This window comes from Seriola aureovittata, chromosome 2, assembly GCF_021018895.1.
Source record: "Seriola aureovittata isolate HTS-2021-v1 ecotype China chromosome 2, ASM2101889v1, whole genome shotgun sequence".
In the NCBI taxonomy this organism is placed as follows: domain Eukaryota; kingdom Metazoa; phylum Chordata; class Actinopteri; order Carangiformes; family Carangidae; genus Seriola; species Seriola aureovittata.
The window spans coordinates 25,471,958-25,495,848 of NC_079365.1; the positions used below are offsets into that span (position 1 = coordinate 25,471,958).

Consider the following 23,891-nt stretch of genomic DNA (forward strand, 5'->3'; position numbering starts at 1 on the left):
AAGAAGTTGCAGCATAAAAATGCCACATTAGATCTGAGATAACTCACAGTGTATATACACTATACTACAGTTTGTATCAGAGAGCGAGAGAGATCTGAGAAGCTGATGATTCAACAGTAAAATGTCCCCCTTCCTTACGTGTTTAAACTACCACTAAATCTTTATAATGGTCTTATAATGGAGCTGTTGGAGCAGCTTATAGACGATCCTTTATTAACTATGGTAACACATATACATGTGACTATGTGAGAGAATGTGAGATGAAATGATGTACAGGTGTGAAAGCAACTTACATCCAATTCGGAACTGTCAACAACGCAGCGCTGAAAAGATCGGTTCACTGTCATCGATCACACCTTCGAAAGTGACCAACACTGAGACAAGTCAATAAATAATCTCTCACATTCTTAATTAAGTGTAGAATAGAAATAAATCTACATGGTACAATGATGAAAACAGCGACAAACCAGAAACATTGAGTGAGTCTGACTTGATTTGACGCAGTAGATCAGACAGGCTGTAACCACCGCTCCACCACACAAGCCTCATTTGGATTTTGTTATTTTACACCTCACTATTTAGAGCCCTAACCTTTCATTAGCCTTAGTACTTGAACTGCCTCCTGGCCAGACGTTTGCCCTTGTCAAGAAAAATAATTAAATTCAGAATCACTTTGTTCACCAAGTGCAGTGAAGGTCTTGGTGGTGAAGGCGGCGCAGAGTACGCCGTCTTATTTGCGCGTTCTCCTTCGAGCATCTCTTGAGGGAGACAGCAGATTGCTCTCCCTCTGGCTCTCGGTCCTGTCTTGGACTGAGCACCGCGAGACCAAGTTATTTATAGCCAGGATGCCGCAGCCATGTGCCATGACGTCGGGGCACTGCTAACAGCCGGCACACTGTTCTACAGAGACAGAGCAATAGGGCCACTCAGACAGGGACACTGAGAAAAGGGGCCGTGCATGAAGATTCAGAGCACGAAAAGAGCACAGAAGCAGAGAACAGAAGCAGAGAACAGAAACAGGCAGAGGAGAGGTTAATGGAAAGAGATGGAAAGTGAGTGAATGAGGGTGCGGACGAGAAGATGGAGAGAGACGCAGATAGATGGGGCGAGAGCGAATGGTGACACGGAGCGAGATATGGGCTCGGACAGACAAAGACGAGGCAGCCAGACCTGAAATGGGGAACCTGCAGCAGGAGAGAGGGAGAGGGAAGAGAGAGACACACTTATGTCTCTGGCCGCAAAATGTAAAAGCTTCTGCTGCACTTAAGGTTGAGCTCACTTTGACCTGCAGGTTAAAACACACACAGTGGTTAAAAGCGAGAGCGTCCTACAGAAGGTTTTCAGAACACGTGGATTATTTAGTTGCCTCTTCAGACCATGTGAGGATGATACGACTCTATGAAACAAGACCTGCAGGAGAATAATATCAGGCTCGCTGTATGCTGCAGAGACGAGATAAACATCCATGAACACAAATGAACAGGTGAATGCAGCGTCTGCACGAGTGTGTGCATTTAAACATGGACTGATTCTGAAACCAACACCTACAATCTTCCTGTATTTACTCTCTGGCATTTTATCTGAATAAAACAAGTATAAAAATTATGGACAATAAATCAGTACGTCAATCCTCTCTGATGTGAGGATTTGCTGCTTCTCTATGTTCTATACAATTTCAGATTGAATCTTGTATGTAAGACTGTGTGTCTGGAAAAAAATAATCTGCAGCCTCTTTTTCAGTATTTCCTGACATTTTACCAACTAAACAATTAATAAGTTAATTGAAAAATAATATGCAGAGCAAATCATAATGAATATTGGAATAACTGATAACACTTAAATATCTATCAAGTTAGATACATGAATTCCTCTGGGGGACGTTTAAGTTGTACTTACTGATATTTTGAATAATATTTGTATTCATATATTTGTAATTGTTTTAATTAGTGCGACTGTGTGTGATCTTTTTTTGCATGACTGAATCGGTCTGTTGTGATCTTGTATATATATAATTTTTTCTCTCATGTGAAAGATGTTGGGATCTCAGTGAGACTTTCTGGACAAATAAACCTTTAATAACTAACTCGATACATGACATGAACAAACAGTCACACAGTTAGATTTGGTGTAAAAAGGCTCTTAAAGAATCCAAGCAACAACGAGGATTGTGAGGGAAAACTAATCCTCAACAATAGAATAAATGCAGCACATTAAGGAGGAGGCTGGGGTGGAGAAGAAAGCCGTGTCAGCGAACAGCGTCTGTCAGGTTACAATAACCAGGCTGTAAAACCCGTCAGCTGGTAGCCAAACAGAATGAATGGGCCTGTGGTGTTGAAGCATGAATGAAATCAGCTAATGCATGTGTGCCTTAAGTTCTCGACCTGAACTAACACTATGCATTATGCAACACTGCACCTGTCAGTGATGGCCGGAAATGACGAATGAGAGCTCATGTCTCACTACAGACGACCCTATGCAGTACTTGCTATTTAGGGAACACACACATTAACATGCACTCAAACAGAGCACTAGTTAAGGGATCAAATGGACAAGTTATCTGAGCTCACACACACACACACACACACACACACAGTTGAATATCTGAAGGGCTAATGCCCCAGAAAGAACTTCTCTATCCTATCACTTATCTCTCCACAGTCCATTTCTCCCCATCGTCTAATAATTAAAACTCCCTCATCAAAAGAATGATGGATACCCCCTTTCTGGAAAAATGACAGAGCCCAAAAGAGTTTTTGCTCCGACCGCATCCCCCAAGCAGCTTATCCTCCTTCAATCTGGTGGGATCCGTCCAACAATGGCTCTCACTATCAAAGCCTCTCGCTATCTATGGTCAAAATCCAGAGCTTTACTGCTCACTGAGCATGTGATCATCATCTAAATCCTCAACAAAACAAAAACACGGAATCTACACTCGTCTCTCATTTTCATGTAGTTGACATTAACTGAAGCAGCAGTTTATTGTGAACATATTGAAACTCATGCTTTATACACTCTGGTTTACAACCTAGTTACTCTTGTGCCAAGCAAGACAATGAATGGGGGTTTTTACTATAATGGATACATTTACTGCGCTGTCCGTGATCATCATATGATTGTTTGATGTTCAAAACGACTTGCAAAGGTGCATGTTTGTAGCGTTGGAGAGATGTTGCATTTGCACAGTGACACAGTGCAGAGGAAGGCCATTGACCCCCAAATACGGCGACTACCACAATGCTCCTCTGATGACACCGACACTGAGCTGAAACAATCAGTCGATCTACAGAAAAATAATTTTCATAATCACTGAAGATATTTATCAACAATTCTTGCTCCAGCTTCTTAAATATACGAATTTGCTGCTTTATTAACTGAATATGTTTAAGTGTGGGAGAAAAAGAATTAACTTTTTGAAAATGTCACCTTGAGCTCTAGAAAATAATGAGGATTTTTCACTTTTTTCACATTTTGCAAACTAAATCTTCAATTTATTATTTGACAAATTAGTCACGCCGCAACTAATGATTATTTTCATAATGGATTCATTTGTAGATTATTTTCTTGATGAATCTATAAATCTATAAAATGTCAGGAAATAGTGGTAAACTGTAACAACTTCAGTCCAAAAAGCAGCAGTATTTCTTTAACTGTCACACAAGATAAAGAAAAGTTAGAAGCTGGCATGAACTTTACAATGAATGAAAAAAATGATTTAAGCTATCAATGGATAATAAAAATTGTTGTTGACCTTTGTTATTGTTATAGCTCTAATCAAAAGATTAATCAATACTAAAACAGGGGTTATAATGGCACCGGTTTCACTATAGAGAAATACTGAGTTAATTTAGTCTGTTATTGAATTCCACTGGTTGACGAATGAGTGACGTGAGACTGCGATACCAAATTTGATAATACATATATTTAAAAAAATTATGTTGCTATTGTTTAGATTATATTTCAATGAGTAATACACTGTAAACAGTATGTGATTGTACATTGTGTTTAACATAAAAACATCCAGTGCACATGAAGTCAGACTTATAAACTAACTGCTGTCCCACTTGTGCGTGCGTTTCTCTCATGTCTGTATATTCCTATTGTCTGTGTACTTCCAGTGTTTGAGTGTAAATATAACTTTTACTACAAAGGACTGGAGGCCGGGTCCACTGCTCTCACTCGGACAATTCACAGTTTTCCAACAGATCTTTGAACAGAAGCCACGGAGGATTACTTGGTGAGAAATATTTGACTTTGTTTTATTGATCCTTCTTGTTCTGTGTTGAGGTGGCGACAGTCACAGTGACTGCTGTCTCTCTCTCTCTTTTTACTCTTACAGCCTGTGGTGCTTCTTCTCTCTCCCTCTTTCTTCCTGCTCTGTGTCATGCTGCCATACTGCTCTTTCTCTCTAAGGACTGACTTCAAGCCGTGCTACATGTTGATTCTTGAGGAGCTGACTCAACAGAGGCTCAAGGACCACTTGTTGATTTGGTGTGTGTGTGTGAGAATTTGTGTATGTATGTATATATGTATATATATATATATATATATATATATATATATATATATAAATTCTATATATGATCATGCATATGTTTGGCTCAGACCCCACTATCAGTGTTGTGCAGCAGAAGAAGAACGGCTGCAGCCAATTAATCTTAGTCCGGGCAGAGATGGCTGGATTTCAACCATTTTATGTAAAACATGAAATATGATAACCAAACTCCTGCGCAGCTGAAAAATGAAGCTATTTATACATGCCCAAAATGTATTCACAGCAACTTCATGCATGGAAGAATATATATATATATATAGGCTACGCTTTTGGCTGTTAGTCAGACTCAAACTGGAGTAAACAGTGAATACATGTGCTCGCAGACACATTAAATTTGCATCCAGAGAGAAATGCTTAATGTGTCGGAAGAGTGAGGAATTTAAATGGAATCAGTGGGATGGAAACAAACAGTTAAAAAGTGACAAAGTTGGATTTTCTGGCTGTGTTCCCCGCCATTGTTCCTTGGTGCATCGCCAAAATCTGAGCAGGTCACGAGTTCAGTCACTGATTCTGTTGTCTCTTCTGAACGCCACCACACAAACACAGTAACTCATGTTCGGCAATCAATGCTATAGTTCTCTCCCTCCCTCTCCCTCTCAATCTACCTCTCCCTCTCTCCCTCTCAGCTCGCTGACATGGCGAGGGGGATATTGGGTGGAGTCAGGTGAAGGATTAAGGTCACTTTAATCTAAATTCCAGTCAAATCAGGACTGACAGTGTATTAACGCGTACCCAAACATATCCATGTGCGATTCTGGAAATGAAAAGGGTTTGCCTAAAACCGGCCTAAATCTGAGAGCTTCCAGTTACAAGGCAGTATAATATAATATTATACAGACCACAAGGGCAGAGTTCAACTTTAGATAACAACAAATGAAAAAAATATCAGATTTAAATCAGTGCTGGTTGCCATGGCTGAGATCAATTAACAAGAATATTTTTCCAGCAATGATACATTTAAATATGACAAATCTATACAAAATTTTGAAATTTTTCATTGCAATTTTAAATTTCCTTGTGTCCTCACTTTATTTGTGACCATTTTGTCTCAATACGGTTTAATGGTTAATTTGTTCTCTGTTCTCTGCCCCTTTTATTTTGTGTTTATGCTGCATTTGTATAAAGGACAGTAGATCCTTACAATGTATATTGTATCTTAGTCATTTTTAAGTGTTTTTTTTTTTTATTATCTATACATCTGTTATTGTATTTCTGCCACTGTGACACTTAAGTTCCGCTGCATGGGATCAATAAAGTTTGTCTAACCATTAACTAACCATTATTTTCATTAACAGATTACTTTCTCAATTAGTCGGCTAATTTTACAAAATAGTGTCTTCTTTTTCACCTTCAAATGTCTGTTTTTGCCCAAAGAAGAAGCCAAAAAATAAAAAAAGCAAATGTTTAAATTTCAGAAGCTGAAACCAGTGAATGTAATTTTTTTTTTCGGCTCTAAAATAGTCAACTCATTGTTCCGTGCGATTAACTGTGTCCCACTGTTTGTATTACATTAAACAGGTCAAACAAGTCTAACATGTACAATAAAATTATACATAAACTTATTTAGTTTTTAATTACAAGTTTCTTGGAGTCACTAATTTGTAAAATGATGACAAGATGTGATCTTATCATCCTAATAGATGGAAGATAATGATAATATTGAATTATTGCCCAGCCCCTTGACCTATAAATTGGCTTAACCTTTCAAACTGATTGAAACTGAATGTACTGCCTCCTTCAGCACAAAGTCAGACTTGTCAGTTTGTTTAAATCACTGACAAACATCTACTTGCAAATACCATGTATGCCAGGTTATGAGATAATTATTGATCATGTTCTCTATCAGCCGTTGTCATCTATGTATAACAAGATAACAAGGCAAGAATGAGTGAAAATGTAACTATTAAAAAATATTAATACTGAATCTACAGGAGATATACACGTTTTCACACACATAATGTACAGAGGAAAAAATAGCAACAGCATATAGTTACATGCCCACATCTGCCCACACACACGGTCATAAATAGATATTCTCTCACTGTCTTCCCTCCTATCGTGGCTCCAGCAGCACATCAGAGACACAACAGCCTTGTATAACGGGATCTCACGCTCTGTATTTCTCTCGCACTCTCCTCTACCTAACTCTCTTTATTCTTCTTCTCTCAGCCTGCTGCTTCTCTCACCCATGATGTGTTTTTATATATATATATATATATATTATATATATATATATATATATATATATATATATATATATTTATGTAGGGTACACAAGTGTGGCTACCTACTGTACGCAAAAGCCCTTTTCCCTCACTGTGCTGCAGGACAGGACCTGCACCCTCATCAGTATTCAGGCTGGTGCTTCAGCTCAGTATAAATTTTAATGTAGCCTTGCCTCACAGGGTACGACTTTGACACAGTCCCTCCGACACAGATCCTCGCTCCCGATTGGCTCCCGAGCTGATGGCAACTGATTGGCTGAGTGCAGCGGGGACACAGGAGGATGCCTGTGCATGTACATGAGAGCATATAGCAGCTCTTAGCATGTTGACCGGGATTCCACACTTGTCAATGTCTGACATCTGATGATGAATGGAAGGTTTGGTCCAATTTCCCCTCGCCGTCGCTGCCTCGCCTCTAGCCGTGCACGTCAGGATTAATTTTTGTTTAATGGCAGGCCCCTGCAACGCCTTCCCAGCAGCACCCTCTCTATCTGACATCAGGCACAGAAGGTGATTGTACACAGGAGGAGACTGACAGACAAATAAAACTAAGCCATCCCTCCCTTTATTTGTTAATCTCTGCGACAACCGGCCGACTGGAGGAATATCTTGACAGAGGAAGATACGCAGCATGTTGCTGGAAGGTGACGACTGCCAGACTCAACCTTGAAATGATGCAGAGAAAAGGCAGATTGAGAATTTTATTTACTGTATATCATAAGGAGTTGATACTTTTTATTTATAAACTCTTATCGTTTTACGGCAGAATTCAATTTATTCCTCTGCTTCTGTTTTCACATTATCACAGTATGCTGTTCAATAATCTCTAGAGCTAATATTTGAAAGATAAGAATCTTCTTCCAATTGACATGAAAACACAGATTACAAAACGTTTCAGTACCCTTGCTAAAGTGTCTTGAATTTCTATACATCAGATAAGAAGAAATACAGAGCTGGCAGCCATGAAGACAGTGGCTGCTGCATTGTAGAAAAGCAAGTTATATCAGGACAGCAAACATTTCTGGCTGTAAACGCTGCCCTTAAGATAAACGCAGTCTGTTGCACCAAGGGCGTAATCTGCCGCTGGGTTTTACAGTTTCAGTTTGATTCATTCTCGAAAATGTGTCTAAACATTCTTTCACTGTCCAGCTGCCAGTGGAGAGAAGCTCTGAGATGATTAAAATGTTAATATGCTCATCTGAGTGGCCTTCATTACTGCGCACTCACAGCAATTATGCTTTAAGAGCAGCAGTGAGTGGTTTTTGAATTTTTCTGCCCTGGGTTTTGCCCCTCAGGCAACATACAGACTGCCCTATCCTCCTATTGGAGGTTGTTTGTGGCTAAATGCAGCTTGTGAGGAGGACTGCAGACATTACTCAGGGCTGGGGGGAAAAAAAAGTCCTGCAACCTCCTCTGCATTTTATATTGAAAAACAAATCATTAAAATTTGTTTTCATTTACAGATAATTCTCCTAAAAGGGTGTAAGAACTGATAATGCAGTAAATGACTGGTCTTTGTAGTAAATATGGAAATATTCATTATCTATTCAGTTTAAAGATTAATTCAACTTTGCAAAAATATTTTTATATAACATTCTTACACACTAATCAAATAAACTGTATGTGATTATAGGGGTAGTCTGCTAGTAATGTAGCAATTTACAGTGGCTGCACGTTTTTTCCATTGTTGGTTAATCTGCCAATTACTTTCTTTATTACTCAATTGTCTATAAATGGCAACAAGAAACAAAAACTGTCCATCAGTTTTCCAGAGCTCAAGGTGAAGTCTTCAGATCTTGTTTTGTCATAGTAACAGCCCAAAACCCAAAGATATTCAATACAAAAATGATGTAAAACAGACAGAGGCAGCATATCCTCACGTTAGAAAAGCTGGAACAGACACGTTTGACATTTTTCTTGAAAGATTACTCAATTAATCTATTATCAAAATGATAGATTAATCATTTGGTTGAGCAATGAAGGTGTCCCACAGTTTTTTAAGGACCGCATAGATACAAGAAAGACACAGGGGCAAGAAGCAGGTGGGAGCAGTGGGCGGGGGGTGTGTGACAGGACAGGAGAAACGATAGCAGCTGGGAGAGTGACATATTTTCATGAGGTCATGGATTAAAAATTCACCCCAACTTATCACATGCCAGGAAACCAATTTAACTCGGAAACATAATTTCCTTCTTGGTGCTCCGGTGCCAGGTCCAGACGTGGAGCCAAGCGCTATCACACGTTTATTACATTTGGCACATTTTGGGACAAGGGGCTCCTATAAGAGGGTTCAGTAGCCTGTGACAGGACGAGAGAGGTATCTTGGCTGAGTCAGAACGTGAGAGAGCATTGGGGATAGAAGAGGAGAGGGGGGTGGGAGGTGGGGGGCATCCAATCGCCAGCAGCAAAGTCTTATAGATGGCAGGGATGGTTTATGTGATCGCTAGGTCTGATCGAAGGTGACAGGGCTATCATCTCAGGTGCCAGGTCTGCAGCTTTCTGGCTCTCTGATGGAATGCTGGAGGTGTGAATCGAGGTGCAAATTAACACCTGAGTGTCTTCTCTGCTGACCAACACCCCCCCGGCTGTATCCATGTTCTCCATCCTTCCCCACCTCCACTTCCAAGTCAGAGAGAAAGCAATCTAGCCAAAGCCCAGAGGACAGCGGGGAGGAGGGCACGTCCTCCTCTCCTCTCCTCTCTCTCAGCATCTTCCCTCATTTATTTCATTCTCTGGTCACCTCCTCTCAGGTGTGTTACCACATCTCTGTGGTCCCTTCCCTCTCACACTTCTCTTCACTTTCTCATCCACACTTCCATCCCTTTTGACCTTTTTTTCTCACCCCTTAGGTCTTCTCTCCAGAACTCCTTTCTCCTCCGGAATAATAACAAAGTCAACAGGCAACACACACACACACACACACACACACACACACACACACACACAGACAGACACGGGTGAATCACCATTCAACTGAGAGCAAAATGAAACCACAAATCGAGTGGTGAGAACTACAAAGAGATTAAATTAAAAGGAAAAGGGAGTAAGTGAATAAACAATGGGATTTATGATAATCTGCAGCCATTTTGGCACTAAATTGACTCAAATGCGATGAAATCCTGGCATCACTGACGTCCTGTAGGTGACTGGAATAAAAAATTACAATTAGAGCCAGACGGGTTAGAGCTGGGAATTTACTGTAAATATAGGTGATACAATTTCATCAAATAGATATGGGAAAACTATTTATTTTATCTAAAGCTAAAACGATTAATCAATTAATCAATTAGGTGAGTGACAGAAAAATAACTGGCAACTATTTTGATTATCAAAAATCAATGTTAGAATCACAGTCCAAGTAAAAATGCCCCAAATTCTCTATGAACTTCTCAATTGAGAGGATTTGCTGCTTTTCTGTCTCATGTGATAGTAACATGGATAGTTGGTGGTAGTTGGTCTCTATGCTCTTTCCATATCACATCTATGTAACCTTGGGGTTAAAGGAATTGCAGAGTATTTTATATCATATTTATTAGGTGAAGTCAGGTTGTCATTTCTGAGGATGATTCATGTTTTATAGGCAGTATAATGTTAATTTGTTAAGTCTGCACTGTGTTGGTTTATGCAGAATATAAAGATCAAGGTGGCTGGTTAATCTAATGCAAATCCACTAAACAGCTTGAGACTTTATGTGTTTACTGAACGTGCTTCTGGTTCTGGTTCACAGGTCGACTTGACTGCTGGGAAAACTTCCACAACCCCAGATGGTTCGCCTGCCTCCACTGGCCTCGTAAAGCTCCGACTTTCCAGCTGCTCAAAAAGTCAGAGTAAACAGTCAGTGTGCTGTCGACGTCTTAACAACAGCTAAAGTTTTCTAGTATTCTCAGGTCTGACTGACAGCCGCTGGTTGGAGGTAAAAAAATCCTTAAAATACCTCTATGACACACTACTTCAGGGCTGACTGGCCTGCCAACTGTGCAGTATCATACCACTTCACCAGAAGAGACAGAGAGATAGACTTATCATGTAACGTGGCCAAAAATAACTTCAATGAAGCATTCCACCACCATCCTCTCTGAAAGTCAAGGCAAGCTGGCATGGCGGGGCGTAAGGCTGAAGGGGGGTAAATCTACAATCAAACTAATTTGCAAGGAACTAACAGCATAAATTCAGCTGATTTGCAAGGCAATGAGCAGAGAGGGTCATAAAACTCGTGCAAACCAACTCATTGGCCTGTTCAGGTGTTTGATGAACAGCAGTTTCATCATGCCCTGCTCCGAGACTGGCACACTGAGTATCACAGTCCTGGTTGGCTAACAGATGTCTATACCACTTTACACTCACTTAACATATTTGTTTTGGCTAAGATGATTTGCCTGCTGTCCAGTGAGTGTGTATTTTCAAAGTCCAAACTTCCTGGAACAAATTTTATGAATGACTAAGTGTCCAGTTTCCAGGACTGTGATATGCAGCGTAATGGTCCTGAAATACATCTTCTTAATGGTATTAATTGATAATTGAATTTTTGGCCAACAGGGGGCAGCAGACAAGCTGTGAAGGCAATGTTGACATATTATCACATATCAAGTAGATATGCAGATACAGATCAGATTTAGAGCAGCCTTAGTTAGTTCGTTTTTGTTCACCTGATGAATGTTAAGTCCAATATTCACTTGTTCTTTAGCTGCTAACTGCTCCACACTGTTAGCCAGCTAGCCTACTTTCTAACTGTCTCTGACATTTGATAGCTTTTTAGCTTAAAACTGCTACGTGTTACCTGCTGGAAACAGAGTTAACAAGAGCAGCGAGAGTGAACCAACGGCTGTAAAAAACAAAACAATGATCTGGAAGATGTTAAAACACAGCACAGAGCTGAGGGGAGCTTCATGATGATTTATCACTACGCGTGACACCTTTCATTGTCATCTGACCTGTTGTTAATACAAAAATACTGATTAGTGCACCTTTTACTTGAGCTACAACTTGAGAGGCTAGCAGCCCTGCATCAACCCAAAGCCCTGACATTTCAAGGGAAATAAAAAGCAGGCAAAGGAGCAAGAGGGAGGGAGAGATCATCCATAATGAGGAGAGTTTATAGCCTATCAACTTCAATGGGAGAAGTAATGGGGTCGGGAGAGACAGACTGCAGACTCGAGCACTGCAGCAAGCAGACAGAGAGACCGACACAAACAGCGGGACAGACAGACAGACAGACGGAGCCGCACACAAAGAAGACTGGAGCCTTGTTCTTCAATCTGGCCTGGGCAGATAAGACCACAGCATTCAGGGATTTATCAGGCGCCTCAGTACAGGTGCATTACCTGGACGGTTGAGCGCAGTCGCAGTCATTTACTGATAGTGTACAGTATATGTGCCTCAGTGTGTGTATGTGTATAAATCTAAGTTTCTACCACTTGTGTGCTGCATCTACCCCTTTATTTGAGTGTGTGTGTGTGTGTGTGTGTGTGTGTGTGTGTGTGTGTGTATGTGTGTGTGTGTGTTTGTTTGTGTGTGACTGCTCTGCCCAGAGACCCACCGCAAGGCCGAGGCTCATCTTGTCGAAGACGGGCAGATGTTAGCGGATATTTCTAGTCTCTGGCAGATAAATAAATAATGGAACACTGGTTTGATTTAGAGAGAGATGAAAGCTTTAAGAGCTGAGCTTTTTACAGCTGTGCCCTGGGAGACAGACAGAGGGGAAGAAAGAGAAAGTGGCACCACGCAAACATACACAACCATGTCCCATCACTCCACAAATAGGTCCATCTCGTTAAAGTGCACGGGTAGCACACCTTGAATCATTGTACATTGTATAATGTTTGTGCTAAATATGGCTTATTAAATTCTTATGGGTGCTAGTCATCTGCATTTCATAAAACATTAATGCAGTACGCAGCCCAAAAACATTTTTTTAACTTTAGATCTTTAGCACAAGCTCCCACAAAAGCCCATTTCTCTGTGGATGCACTCTAGAGAAAATGTACAGAGGAAAGAGAGGGGCAAATGAAACAGGAAGTTATAGCCAGCGAGCACAGGGAGTTTATCTGCACTCCTCTGTCTCTTTTGGTCTAGACAGAACTATTTTTTTTAAATAAAAAAGGAAGAGGAAGTTGTAAGAGAGAGCCTCTAGGCAGAGGAGGGAAGTGAGGGGGCTGTTTGAAAAATTATCCGTTCTCTCTCCACATCTTTTCCTCTTATTCACCTCCTTTTCTCTCCGTTACCCTCGGTAGACTGCTGCCTGGCTGGTAGGAACCACTGCTCACTTGAACAGAGAGAGAGTTGCTCTGTGTGTGTGTGTGTGTGTGTGTGTGTGTGTGTGTTTCTATGTCAGACTGTGTCCTGGTGGGCCCACAGACTCAAAGAGTGTGGCTTTTGTCTGCCTTTGATTACTCCTATGAATTATGCATCCTGCACCTCACTGTTTGTGTGTCCATGTGTGTTTGTGTGTGTGTGTGTGGAACCGAGCCAGACACTGCAGTGTTTAGTGACAGTGACTGATACTGCTTCGCCCTTCTCAGACTCTCTCAGCGACTCACACATACATAAAGTCACACGTACTCACACAGATACACTCTAGCACATACAGTTGTCAGTTTATTAGGTACACTGATTTAAAACTGATGCCGTGTATTGCAACAGTCCTGCAGTAAATCCTGATGTCATGAAGGGAGGATTTTTTCATCCAGACTCAATTCAAAACGATATTAACAAGGAGGAAGCACCATGACTTCACATTTCACAAGTTGAAATGAGGGATATTTGTTTTCCTGATAAAGTTTCTCTCAGTTGACCAATAGACTAAATAACCTCAGCACTAATTTTGATGTAAGATGGTGATGGTGACAAACGCTAAGTTCATCTGTGATGTTTCCTTCTATTCTCAGACTCGTTTGAACAAAATGGTGTTGATGCTACACTCTGTTAACGATGATTAAAACTTTTTTGAGCACTGTTTTGTGGCTTAAAATGTTTCGTAGAAAATCATCTGTTAGATGAGATGCGCAGGAGCTGCCAATGTCCATTAATCTACACAACACACAGCGTTGTAAAAATCTGGGCTAGACTGTAATTTACGCTGCTGGACAGTGGTCACTGTGGTGACAAGTGGCAACTAGAGGATAATGGAAAATGCTTAAGTGCAGTATAACAGTAGCACAGGTATAGAGGTTAATCGTGCCACACAGTTTGTACGATGTGTTGTCTGACCTCAAAAGAGGACAAAAGTTTCTTAGCTGCTCACAATGGCTGCTTTCAAAGGCAGGTTGACAAACTGACCGTCACAGAGAGGGAGGGGACGCGATAAAGCTTCTAATATGGGAATAACACCACACACTTTCAGACAGTCTCTCCTGGAAGACATTTATAGTGTTGCATTCAATTGTTCACACAGAAATAGTTGAACAACAAATGAAAAAGGAGAGCTAGAGGGAGAAGTTCAATCCTTGGCTCTTTTCTCTTCACAGCTGCTCAATCACAGCAGGAAGAGGGTGTGAATGTCAGATTGTTGGTTTTTAGAGAGTTAAAGTTGTTTTTTTTCATCCCTGTGTTTCTCCTGGACCACATGAGAGTTACGACCAACTTCCAACTTCAGACTGAATGCACCATTTTGGCGCAGCACTCTTCTGGTCGTAACTTTTAATAAAGTGACCTTCCGCTGTTGCAGTTATATCACCACATCCATCCATCATGTCTGTCTCATATCTCCTGTGTCAGGCATCCACTGCTGAGCAGGACGTCAGGGAGAGTCTGGAACATCCCCTCATTCACAGCGGAGGAAATCCCTCAAGACAGTGTCTGCTGTGCATATAGACAAATGGGGACGGCTGGGTGAAATATGCAGTGGTTTGTACTGTAGCTGCTGAGACGCAGCACAGTCATAGCTCTTACTGGCAGGCTACCAGGTGATGCATCAAGGCAGCTGTCTTTTTTCTCTCTCTCTCTCTCTCTCCTTTTTCCTCTGTTGCAATCTGACTCTGTGTCTTACTTTCCTACAGTACCTCGGTGCCCACGGCACGATATTCAGGAGGAGATTGAGGAAAAAGAAACAAAAAAAAAATTAAAAAAAAGCGGAGAGAATATTCGAGTAAAAGAAAAAAAAGAAAAGAGACATAAAGGTTGGAAGGGTGACTGCGGTGTTGGTTCAGCTGTGGAAGAAAAATGGCTGCAGTCGAAGGAGAGATGGAGTGTGGGATACGAGCACAGGGGAAAAAGGCAGAGCCGAGAAAGAAATTGAGGAAGAGATCAACAAAGGGAATCTATTCAGTCCAGACACTGGTTTTCACACTGACATTGTGCTGCTATCGAGATCCATCCATCTCAGACACAATGCAGCAGCCTCTTCAGCACGCACCACATTTACACTGAATAAATGATACAGTGTTTAAGTTATAGAGCTGTGAGCTGTGTGTATCAAACTTAAACATTCCCTGTAGACATTGTAGAGAGATAAAATTGGTCTTTTAGCTCAACTTACCATATGGCAGCAGAAACAAAATAAAGAAACCTTTAAAAAAAAAATGCTATTGCTCAGTATTTACATACACAGAGACTGAAATAAATGTGGCACAAGCAGGGCCACATATGTGGTTATCATCAGCAGTGAGGCAGAAGACATTCAGTGAGTTGCTGCATTAAAATGCTGCCCCTCTGCAGAGCCAACGCTTTCTCCTGGAACACTGCAAACTTTGCACTGTTGCAGAAACCAAAGATGTGGCTTGGGCTGAGTACAGGGACAAGACAAGAGGCATCCTGTGAGGGTTAAATGTTACATAACTTTTATTTGTCCTTTATTTGAACCTCTCAAGCATACAGAGGCAGACCATCTGTATCTGCAGCAGTTTGTCCCTCGGAAAAACAGTCTGCTTGTTGTGCAATCAAAATTTAACCAATACGGGAGGTTTACAGGTTACACTGTCTCTAAACGTAAGGTCAAAAACTGCACAGCTTGGCTCAGTACACATGACAGCTAAATGACTGCGTGATGAGCATTTATGTGAACCTGTATTTGGTACATTTACTCATTTTCTCATATCACCTCGGAGTCATGTTGTCAATTTTCTTTTCTCTTTTTACTTATCAGATCGACCTTTGAACTCTCCTTTAGTTGCTCTTATACATTCTCCATGAAGACTAAGCCCCTGTGTAATGACACAGCACGTAAGGTCATAAACACTCCTCGTGGATACTCAAAATACAGTGGAACATAAGAAGTTCACTCTTGATCTTGTAAATACTAACAAAACTGTCTTATTGATTGGTTCAGTTTTCTTCAGAAAAGGACAGTAAGTGGACTTTGAATTAAGATGATTTTATGCTAAGATGCCCATTTGCTTAACTTACTCCAGGACAGTGTTCTCGTAACTCTATATATCTTCACAACCAACAGCTTTACCCAGCACTGCATGCAAATGTCAAGTATATGAGCCCATACTGTGCAATATGAAACTAAATTAACAAAGGCCAAGCTCATGTATCATGAATCCCTTTCGGCACATTCTGCATGTGCTCACCTTGAAATACTGAGAGAAACTTTGTGTATTGCTGCTGCCTAATTAAAAGAGGTGACACATCCAAACCTTTGTCCCCTACTGCAAAATAAAACACATGACCAATCCACAAAAAGTAAAAAGAATGACGACAGCTACAGATGTTCATACAACTAAAAAATGACCAATTTGTGTTTTCACAAGAGAAAACTTAATTGAATTAACTGAATTTACTCAGTCTCAGATTGAAATATAAGGCCAAAAAGAAAGAGGACAAGATGATGGTCAAAGTCTTGTTGCCTGCCAATATGAGTCATATACTTCCATTCAATACAATCCAGCCAGCGTGCTGCAAATCTCTCCCTGTCCTCCCTGCTTGTGCGTTTTGTTTAATGTTTGACAAGCCACCTCTGCCAGGCTGCGGCCTCCAGCCACAGGACTGGCAGAGCCACCTACGAGCCTCCCTCAGTGAGATTTAATGGACTCCCACCAAGAGGCAGGTAACCAAGCCGCCATTTTGGGTAGTCATTGTTGCCTCTGTGTAGTATTGTCCTTTTGGTAACCACCTTACAGCTGGTTGGATTTCTCTGGTAAAAACACAGACTTCTTTAACTGGAGTGAGCCCCGTCATTCTGGTGTTTGGTTTGCAGATGTCCATAGTCAGTGACACAGAGGTCCTTAATATTTTATTGGGAACCTTTTGTCCTCTAAACTCACAGTGAGACTTTAGAGGACAAAACAGTGTGAGGTATCCCAGCATGCTCAGTAGAAATTTTTTGAAATACCAAGCAGCTGTGGGTGAGCAGTTGATGCTCCTCTGCCGGTCGGCCAGACAGAGAGGTTGAAATGTGTCAAATGCTCTGAACAATCATGGTGTTTAACCTTAGATGTGATAATTGTGTTTTGGTGTCAGTCATCTCCCCATTCTTTCCCACGTGGAGAGTGGAGGGGCTGTGTGATGAGTTACTTTGTCAGTGGTTTGTCGTAACTGCTGAGTTCTTTCGCATCCCTCCGCTGCGTGCCTTATGAATACTGAGCATCCAACTGTGTGTGTGCAAGCGTCTGCGGTTCTATTCTGAATACTTAGTGTTGCACTCTGTCTCACTGTGTGTGTTGAGAGAGTGTCTTTGCCTGTGTGCATGCGCATGCATGTGGATTAAGTTAGGTGGTGACTGATGGCATGTCCATGCTTGGCTATCTTCTTAGCCTGCCTGAGTGACGGGAGGGAGACACACTCCAGCTGAATAAAACATGAATTCAGACACACTGTCAGCAGACACAAGCCTCCGCCGGATGACATGACAGATGTGCATGTGCATGAGAAAATAACAGCTCCTCAATAAGTTGAGGAATGATCATCTGACATCTCATCAACTGCATTGTGTGTTTCGTGCTAATTATCAAATGTTAGCATGCTAACACACTAAATTTAGATGATGAGCTTGGTAAATATTCTACCTGCTAAACATTAGCATTGAAATTGGAAGCAATGTTAAAATTAGCACATAAGAATGTGGCTTTAGCCTCGTTTTTGCAATCTCATTTTCAGTTCAACCAAAATTTATTGTAATGTTATGTTGTGTCTGTATGTTACAAATGTTCTGTCATAAGTGGTAGTTAGTGTACTGTTTGTTTAACACCCTGTAATTTTATGTTATCATCTTGTACTCAACTTGCAATAGGCAGTATTATTTTGACATATCATGGACTAAACTTTCAGTTCAATAGAAGCAATACACTTATCAATAATTAAATCAATGGTTTATTACAGCCCCTACATACATAGTTACGCATAGATATTCTCAAAGTGAAAGTAATGATTAGAATCTGTACATTTAACATCGCAAAGAATTGTTTGGGTTCATGCAGAACACCAAAGTTCACTTAATTCAATTTTTTCTGCAACCACATCGCCTCAGGGAGGGAACTACATATGCAGCCAAACAAAAAAATATGTAAACTCTTTAATAGACATAGACAATCTCCTCCATGTTGCACAGAGGTAAACATCACGCACGGCTGAGTCATTTATGACTAAAGTATGGTACACAGTGTTCTGTCTCTCAGCCTCGCTAAGCTTAACCTTGCCACATCCATGAGACATCATCTCGCCAATATGTTTTCTGAGTCTAATCTCCTCCGTTCCCTCTGACCCAATCCTCTTCTTTAATTCTCCTGCCGCCTCCTCCTGTCCTCACCCCTGGCCTATTTTCCTATTCACGTTTTTCTCACGTCCTTTCCTGCCTTTCATAAGCAGCCGGTGGTCTTCTGTTAGCCCCTCTGTCGGTGGATTCCCACTGATGAGACGCTGGCTCTTAACACCGGCAGCACATCTGCCGAGGCTCAGATAAGTACACTCTTCCTAAGTACACTTCAGCTTCACTTAAGTACACATCTGACAGAAGCCTTGAAAGTGCACGTTGACCGGGCCAACTGATTACTGCAGGTGCGCTGACACCAGATCAGTCTGGCTGCTTAACTAAAATGAACTGTATACTGAAAACTTTAATCAAGCAATCAAGCCCTTTTCCTTTGAATCAAAAAGGCAATGAACATAATTAAATGGCTTGTTATCAGATTATTTAAAAGACTGGAGGGTGACAGATAATTTTATTTTAGCTTGATTAAGGAATTAAACTTGGGGTTCTTCTATATTGGTCTTATTGTCAACATACATGCTTTATTCTCTACCCTGTCTGTGGCTCTCAGCCCCAGGACCACTTCTTCCTTCTGGAGACTTAAAACTGTAAAAACCAACAACTACTCCAAGGTTAGGTTAGGCTGCAGCACAAAACAACTTGGTAAGGCTGGAGAAAGATCACAATTTGGGTTGAAGTAACTGCTTGATTATTTGTTACTCATGTTCATGGTTCGTTAGTTAACGATCAGCAAAATCTATAACAGTTTCTATAACAACATCTTGGTGCTTCTGTCAGACTAAAGTCACAAACACTGCTGCTCGAGGTCTTCGTCACTTCACAAATGACTGATACTGTGATACGGTAAACAATCAGTTTCATTTATATGATTGGCAAAATTGGCTAAAACAGTCGGTCACTGTAGTTTTCAGCAAATGTTAATCAAACAGGAGTAAATAGTGCATTTTCTGGTTACTATTTTCAGCAGTGTATTAACACACATTTGGTGCCCTAGTGAGTGTGGGACTGACTCAAAATAAAGCAAGAGTAAAGCAACTATTTTATAAAGCATGCTAATGATTATTAATTGGACTGGATTGATTCATTAATCATTATATTGAGCAAAAATAATATACTGACCCTGCTGTATATATTAAGGCTGTAGCTAATGACTATTGGCAATATTGATTAATCTGCTGATTACTTTGTCAATTAACAGATCAATTGTTTGGTTTGCAAAATGTCAGAAAATAGTGAGATTTCTTGAATCTCAGATCCATCTTCAAATAGTTTTCTGTCAACAGGCCAAAACCCCCAAAACATACAATTTACCTTTATATAAGACAAAGAAAAAGCTAATCCTCACAAGTGATGAGCTGGAACCACTGAATTTTGGGCATTTTTGTTAAATAAAATCATTTAAACAACTGATCAATTACTGATAAGAATTTATTTTTGTTTTGTATTGTTTTCTATTGGTTGGTTTGTATTGTAATGTAGTTGTGAGCAGATATAAGCATCTACTAATATAATTGTTTACAACTATAACTCTCCTACGGGCACCCATACACGATGCTGAATAACAATATGGTAAAACACAGTTGTAATAATAAAAAGTAATGTACATTAATACACACAAAATATCCTTAAAGCTGCTTTACAACATTATAGTTCATTATAAACCATTAATTAAATGTTTGTATATTGCTTGTAAATGCTAAATAGGGGAATTGCTACCAAAACAAACAAACTTTACATTGATTGATTAATTAATTAGTTGTTCCAGCTCCACTATGTTTAATATTAATGCAGTTACTTTAAGTATTATCATGCTGGATCACATTGTCCTTGAGCTATGTTTTGTTTTCAGGGGCGCGTGAAACGACCTGAGCACGTCGAACGTTTAACTGCAGCAGCTTTTTAAACTGTGACATTAGACCTCACCACGGAGGACAGGGGCCCTTTTGATATGAAGGTGCGTGTGTGACGCTCCTTGCTTTCCCTGCTGCCTCTGAAGATGGATGCCGGTGAAATGCTAATTACCCCGGGCCACGAGGCTGGACGCGTGCACAGTTCAAAGGCTGGTCTGGGCACAGCCGAGCCTCAAAGTGCGCGGCTGAATCTGTTCCGCTCCGAGTCTCTTCAACTACCAACAGCCAATGCCTCAGCGGAGACACCCTCTCTACTTGCTTTCACTACATGCGTTACACAACCCCCCTCCAGAGTGTGTGGGTATGAGTGTGTGTTGTGTGTATGTGCGGAGGGGCTCTGTGCGCATATGCTTTTATAAGCATAGTAAAATGAGAGGCCCTTGTCCTCAGTGGCTGTATATTGGAAGATACTTTAGTCTCCATGATGCTGCAGATTTGAAAGTCTCTCTCTCTCTCTCTCTCTCTGCTGGTCTGTACGTGGTGTCCTTTTGAAAGCAATGCCTCATTCACTTCACATTCAAAATTCGTTCGTTCCCCCATCCATCTCTTTCAAGCAGATTGTCTTAGTTGAAGTGCCTGACCAATCCCTCTGGTTTTGAGCTGGTAATGTGAGCACAACTAGAATGAATAGCCATAACTTGATGCTGCATTGCACTGCAGTAACTGCGTGTGTGTGTGTGTGTATGTGTATGTGTGTGTGTGTGTGTGTGTGTGTGTGTGTGTGTGTGTTTGTTGGGGGAGGTAACGATGTATGACAGGTAAATAGAGGTCACTTCCTGAAGGAGGATAACAGAGGAGGATTCACGGGCAGGGAAACAACATACACGCACACACACACACACACACACACACACACACACACACACGCACACACGCACACACGCACACACGCACACACGCACACACGCACACACGCACTAACTCTGCCTCCTCAGGTGATTTATGAAACGTGTCGGCTTTGCAAGTGTTTGTATTTGAGGGAGATTTTGATGTATCACCCTTGTATGCCCAGTTCCAACAAGTTACTGCTGGATGCATTCTCATTGCTCTTGACAAAATGTGCATGTGTCTGTTTGTGTGTACGTGTGTGTGTGCGTTGACTGCATGGGATAAGGACATGTAGTACAGGAGACTCTCAACATTAGATGGAGCTTGCTGTGTCATCAATCAGTGCCGAAGAATAATTGCACCAGTTTGCTTCTACTGACAGTTTACTGTCTGTAACCGTTTAGGAAAGTCACACTACTAGAGAAACACACACACACACACACACACACACACACACACACACACACACACACGAAAAAATCAATAAATAAAAGTCACGAATTAAGTATTTTTTCACATGATTAGAAGACTGTGTGATCTCATGTCTTGTATCTGCAGTGGCACCTAAATGATTAAAGGAAAAACACATGCAGGGAGGATCACAGACACACATGCAGAATGTCTGCAGAAATGACATGTCCATGACCAAGGAGCCACACGAGTATAACTGTTTAAAAATGGTAAGAAGATGTGACTGTGCTATTTTTGGCTGACTCTTGTCCTGGTTTGGTGTCTGTGACTGAAGCAATAAGTGATGCTGGGATGATGAGACATCATTTCGAGTTTCATCTCTGAGCTTCGTCCCATCCAGCAGAGAGACTCTGTCCCCAACAGAGGTCTGAATGAATGTTTAATCATTTTACATATTTTAGATACCTGTGTCAACGACGGCTCTCTAATTAAATAGAAATGCATCAACATGTCATCTCTACTTACATCTCCAAACTGGAAAGGTGACTCTAAAAGTTTCTTGGGTAAGAACAGACTACAGGGGCTTGGGAAGAGCAGCAGGAGGACCTGCTATGTTAAAGAACTCTGAACATTGTATTTATTTTCACAATGTTCTGCACATCTGAGTCTACAACCCCCTTCACAGTCTGCTGCCTCTGACTAGGCCAGAGCCAGGTCAGTTCAAGCAGAGCAAATTCCTCCTGTCTGTCCCTCAGTCTGACTCTGTCAGAGGAAACATGCAGGTGAATGGAGATGAGGTGCTGCCACACTAAACAGCTTACCAAAGAACCATTTCACAGTTTATGTGGTAAGAATATAGTTTACAATGGCATCCAGAGGTGCGAGACCACTTCACTCTCTCGTTAGGAAAAGTCAGACAGAAGTTAGATACTTGACTGAACGTTAAACATCCCAGATTCTTATAGTTGTTCCTCATCAAAAAGAGCTGCTCAGGCCCAGCTAGAACTGTACAGCCATTCCTCCAAAGCTAACTGCTGATTCTGGTTCTTGGGCTGAAACACTTGCCTTGACTGAATCCATCTACAAATTACTGATTACACACAATGACACCCATTAATGAGATGTTGTTAGTTGACTTGTGAATGTTGGACTACTAAGGCCTTTCTCTTATTCATGATCTCTCAGGCAGCTAATAATCCAGATACTTAGGGGAATAAGAGAATCCTGACCCGCAGGTAACTAGCCAAATCACAACTACCTTTTAAATCCCATGACAAGGCCATAAACCAACAATAAACTGATTTATTTATTGATTTGGATCACTAGTGTTCCTGGGGCCCACTCATGATTCTGCTAATAAGTAACATGGTATCCATCACCTCCATGGTATTGCGGTGATGGTGGTAATAAACGTCCTGAAGAGAAAAGGTGTTCCACTGCTCCGTCAACAGTCCTTCACTTGTCACCATCTTTGGCGGAGATTCAACAGGCTCAAGGCCAGAGATTAATCAAATCAGCTACAGACAGAAGAGGAGGGAAGTGAAGAGGACGGAGCAGCTGTTGCCATGACATTTTCAATCCATTGATAGATCACTGATTAAGAGTTTTTTTTTTTGTTACAGAACTGTATACCTTCTTATTCCTGCTGCAGTAGCAGATGCAGTACTTAGAGAGGAAAGGTGCAGGCAAGATGCATGATGAGAGATGTTTCAGTGTTCAGCAGCGTCTCTGGAAAGCCCCAGTCAGATAGCTGCACACCTGCCACGACAAAAGCTGGCAGAAACCTATCCAGTCCATACTACATCCACGAAATGTGGCTCTCTCCTCGCTTCCTGCCCTCGTCACTCTCGCCTGATTCTGCCCCTGCTGTTAGCTGAGCGGGGGGGCTGGAGGGCTGCACAGCCTCTGCATGGCAAACAGTTCAAGGAGAAGGAGGAGGGGAGACGCAGCTCTGATGTAAGTGATTCCATTAGAGGGCGTTGACACTGGCATTACAGGCTATTGACACGGCCACAGGTATTAATAACATAATGAGGGTGTTAAACTGTCACAGTGTGCTTGGTTAACACTGTGTGTGTGTGTGTGTGTGTGTGTGTGTTCTTGAAAGGTCTTTCCTGTGGAACACTGGTCACATGTATCGCAGTGAAGATGCTCACGACAGACGTAGTGAAAGACAGACAGGAGTAAAGAGAGAGAACTGATGTTGCACAGTCTTAATGGATCGAAGGTAGACGGTATCCACCAGAAAAGAAAAATGTCGCTGCTTATCAGACCTCACAGCTGTGTTAGTGGAGCTACAGTAAGGTCACTGTTACAGATAT

At 41.2% G+C, this 23,891-nt stretch overlaps 1 protein-coding gene and 1 long non-coding RNA gene across 4 annotated transcripts in view; one reads left to right on the top strand and one right to left on the bottom strand.

Annotated features, from left to right (window-relative positions):
• Window positions 1-23,891, bottom strand: part of slc12a5a (solute carrier family 12 member 5a) — a 153,737-nt gene that overhangs the window by 50,307 nt on the left and 79,539 nt on the right. The window lies entirely within an intron of this gene.
• On the top strand, window positions 916-6,394 carry LOC130181913 (uncharacterized). Its single transcript, XR_008829643.1, has 3 exons — window positions 916-1,483; window positions 4,116-4,234; window positions 4,337-6,394. It is a non-coding gene; the product is annotated as an uncharacterized LOC130181913 (long non-coding RNA).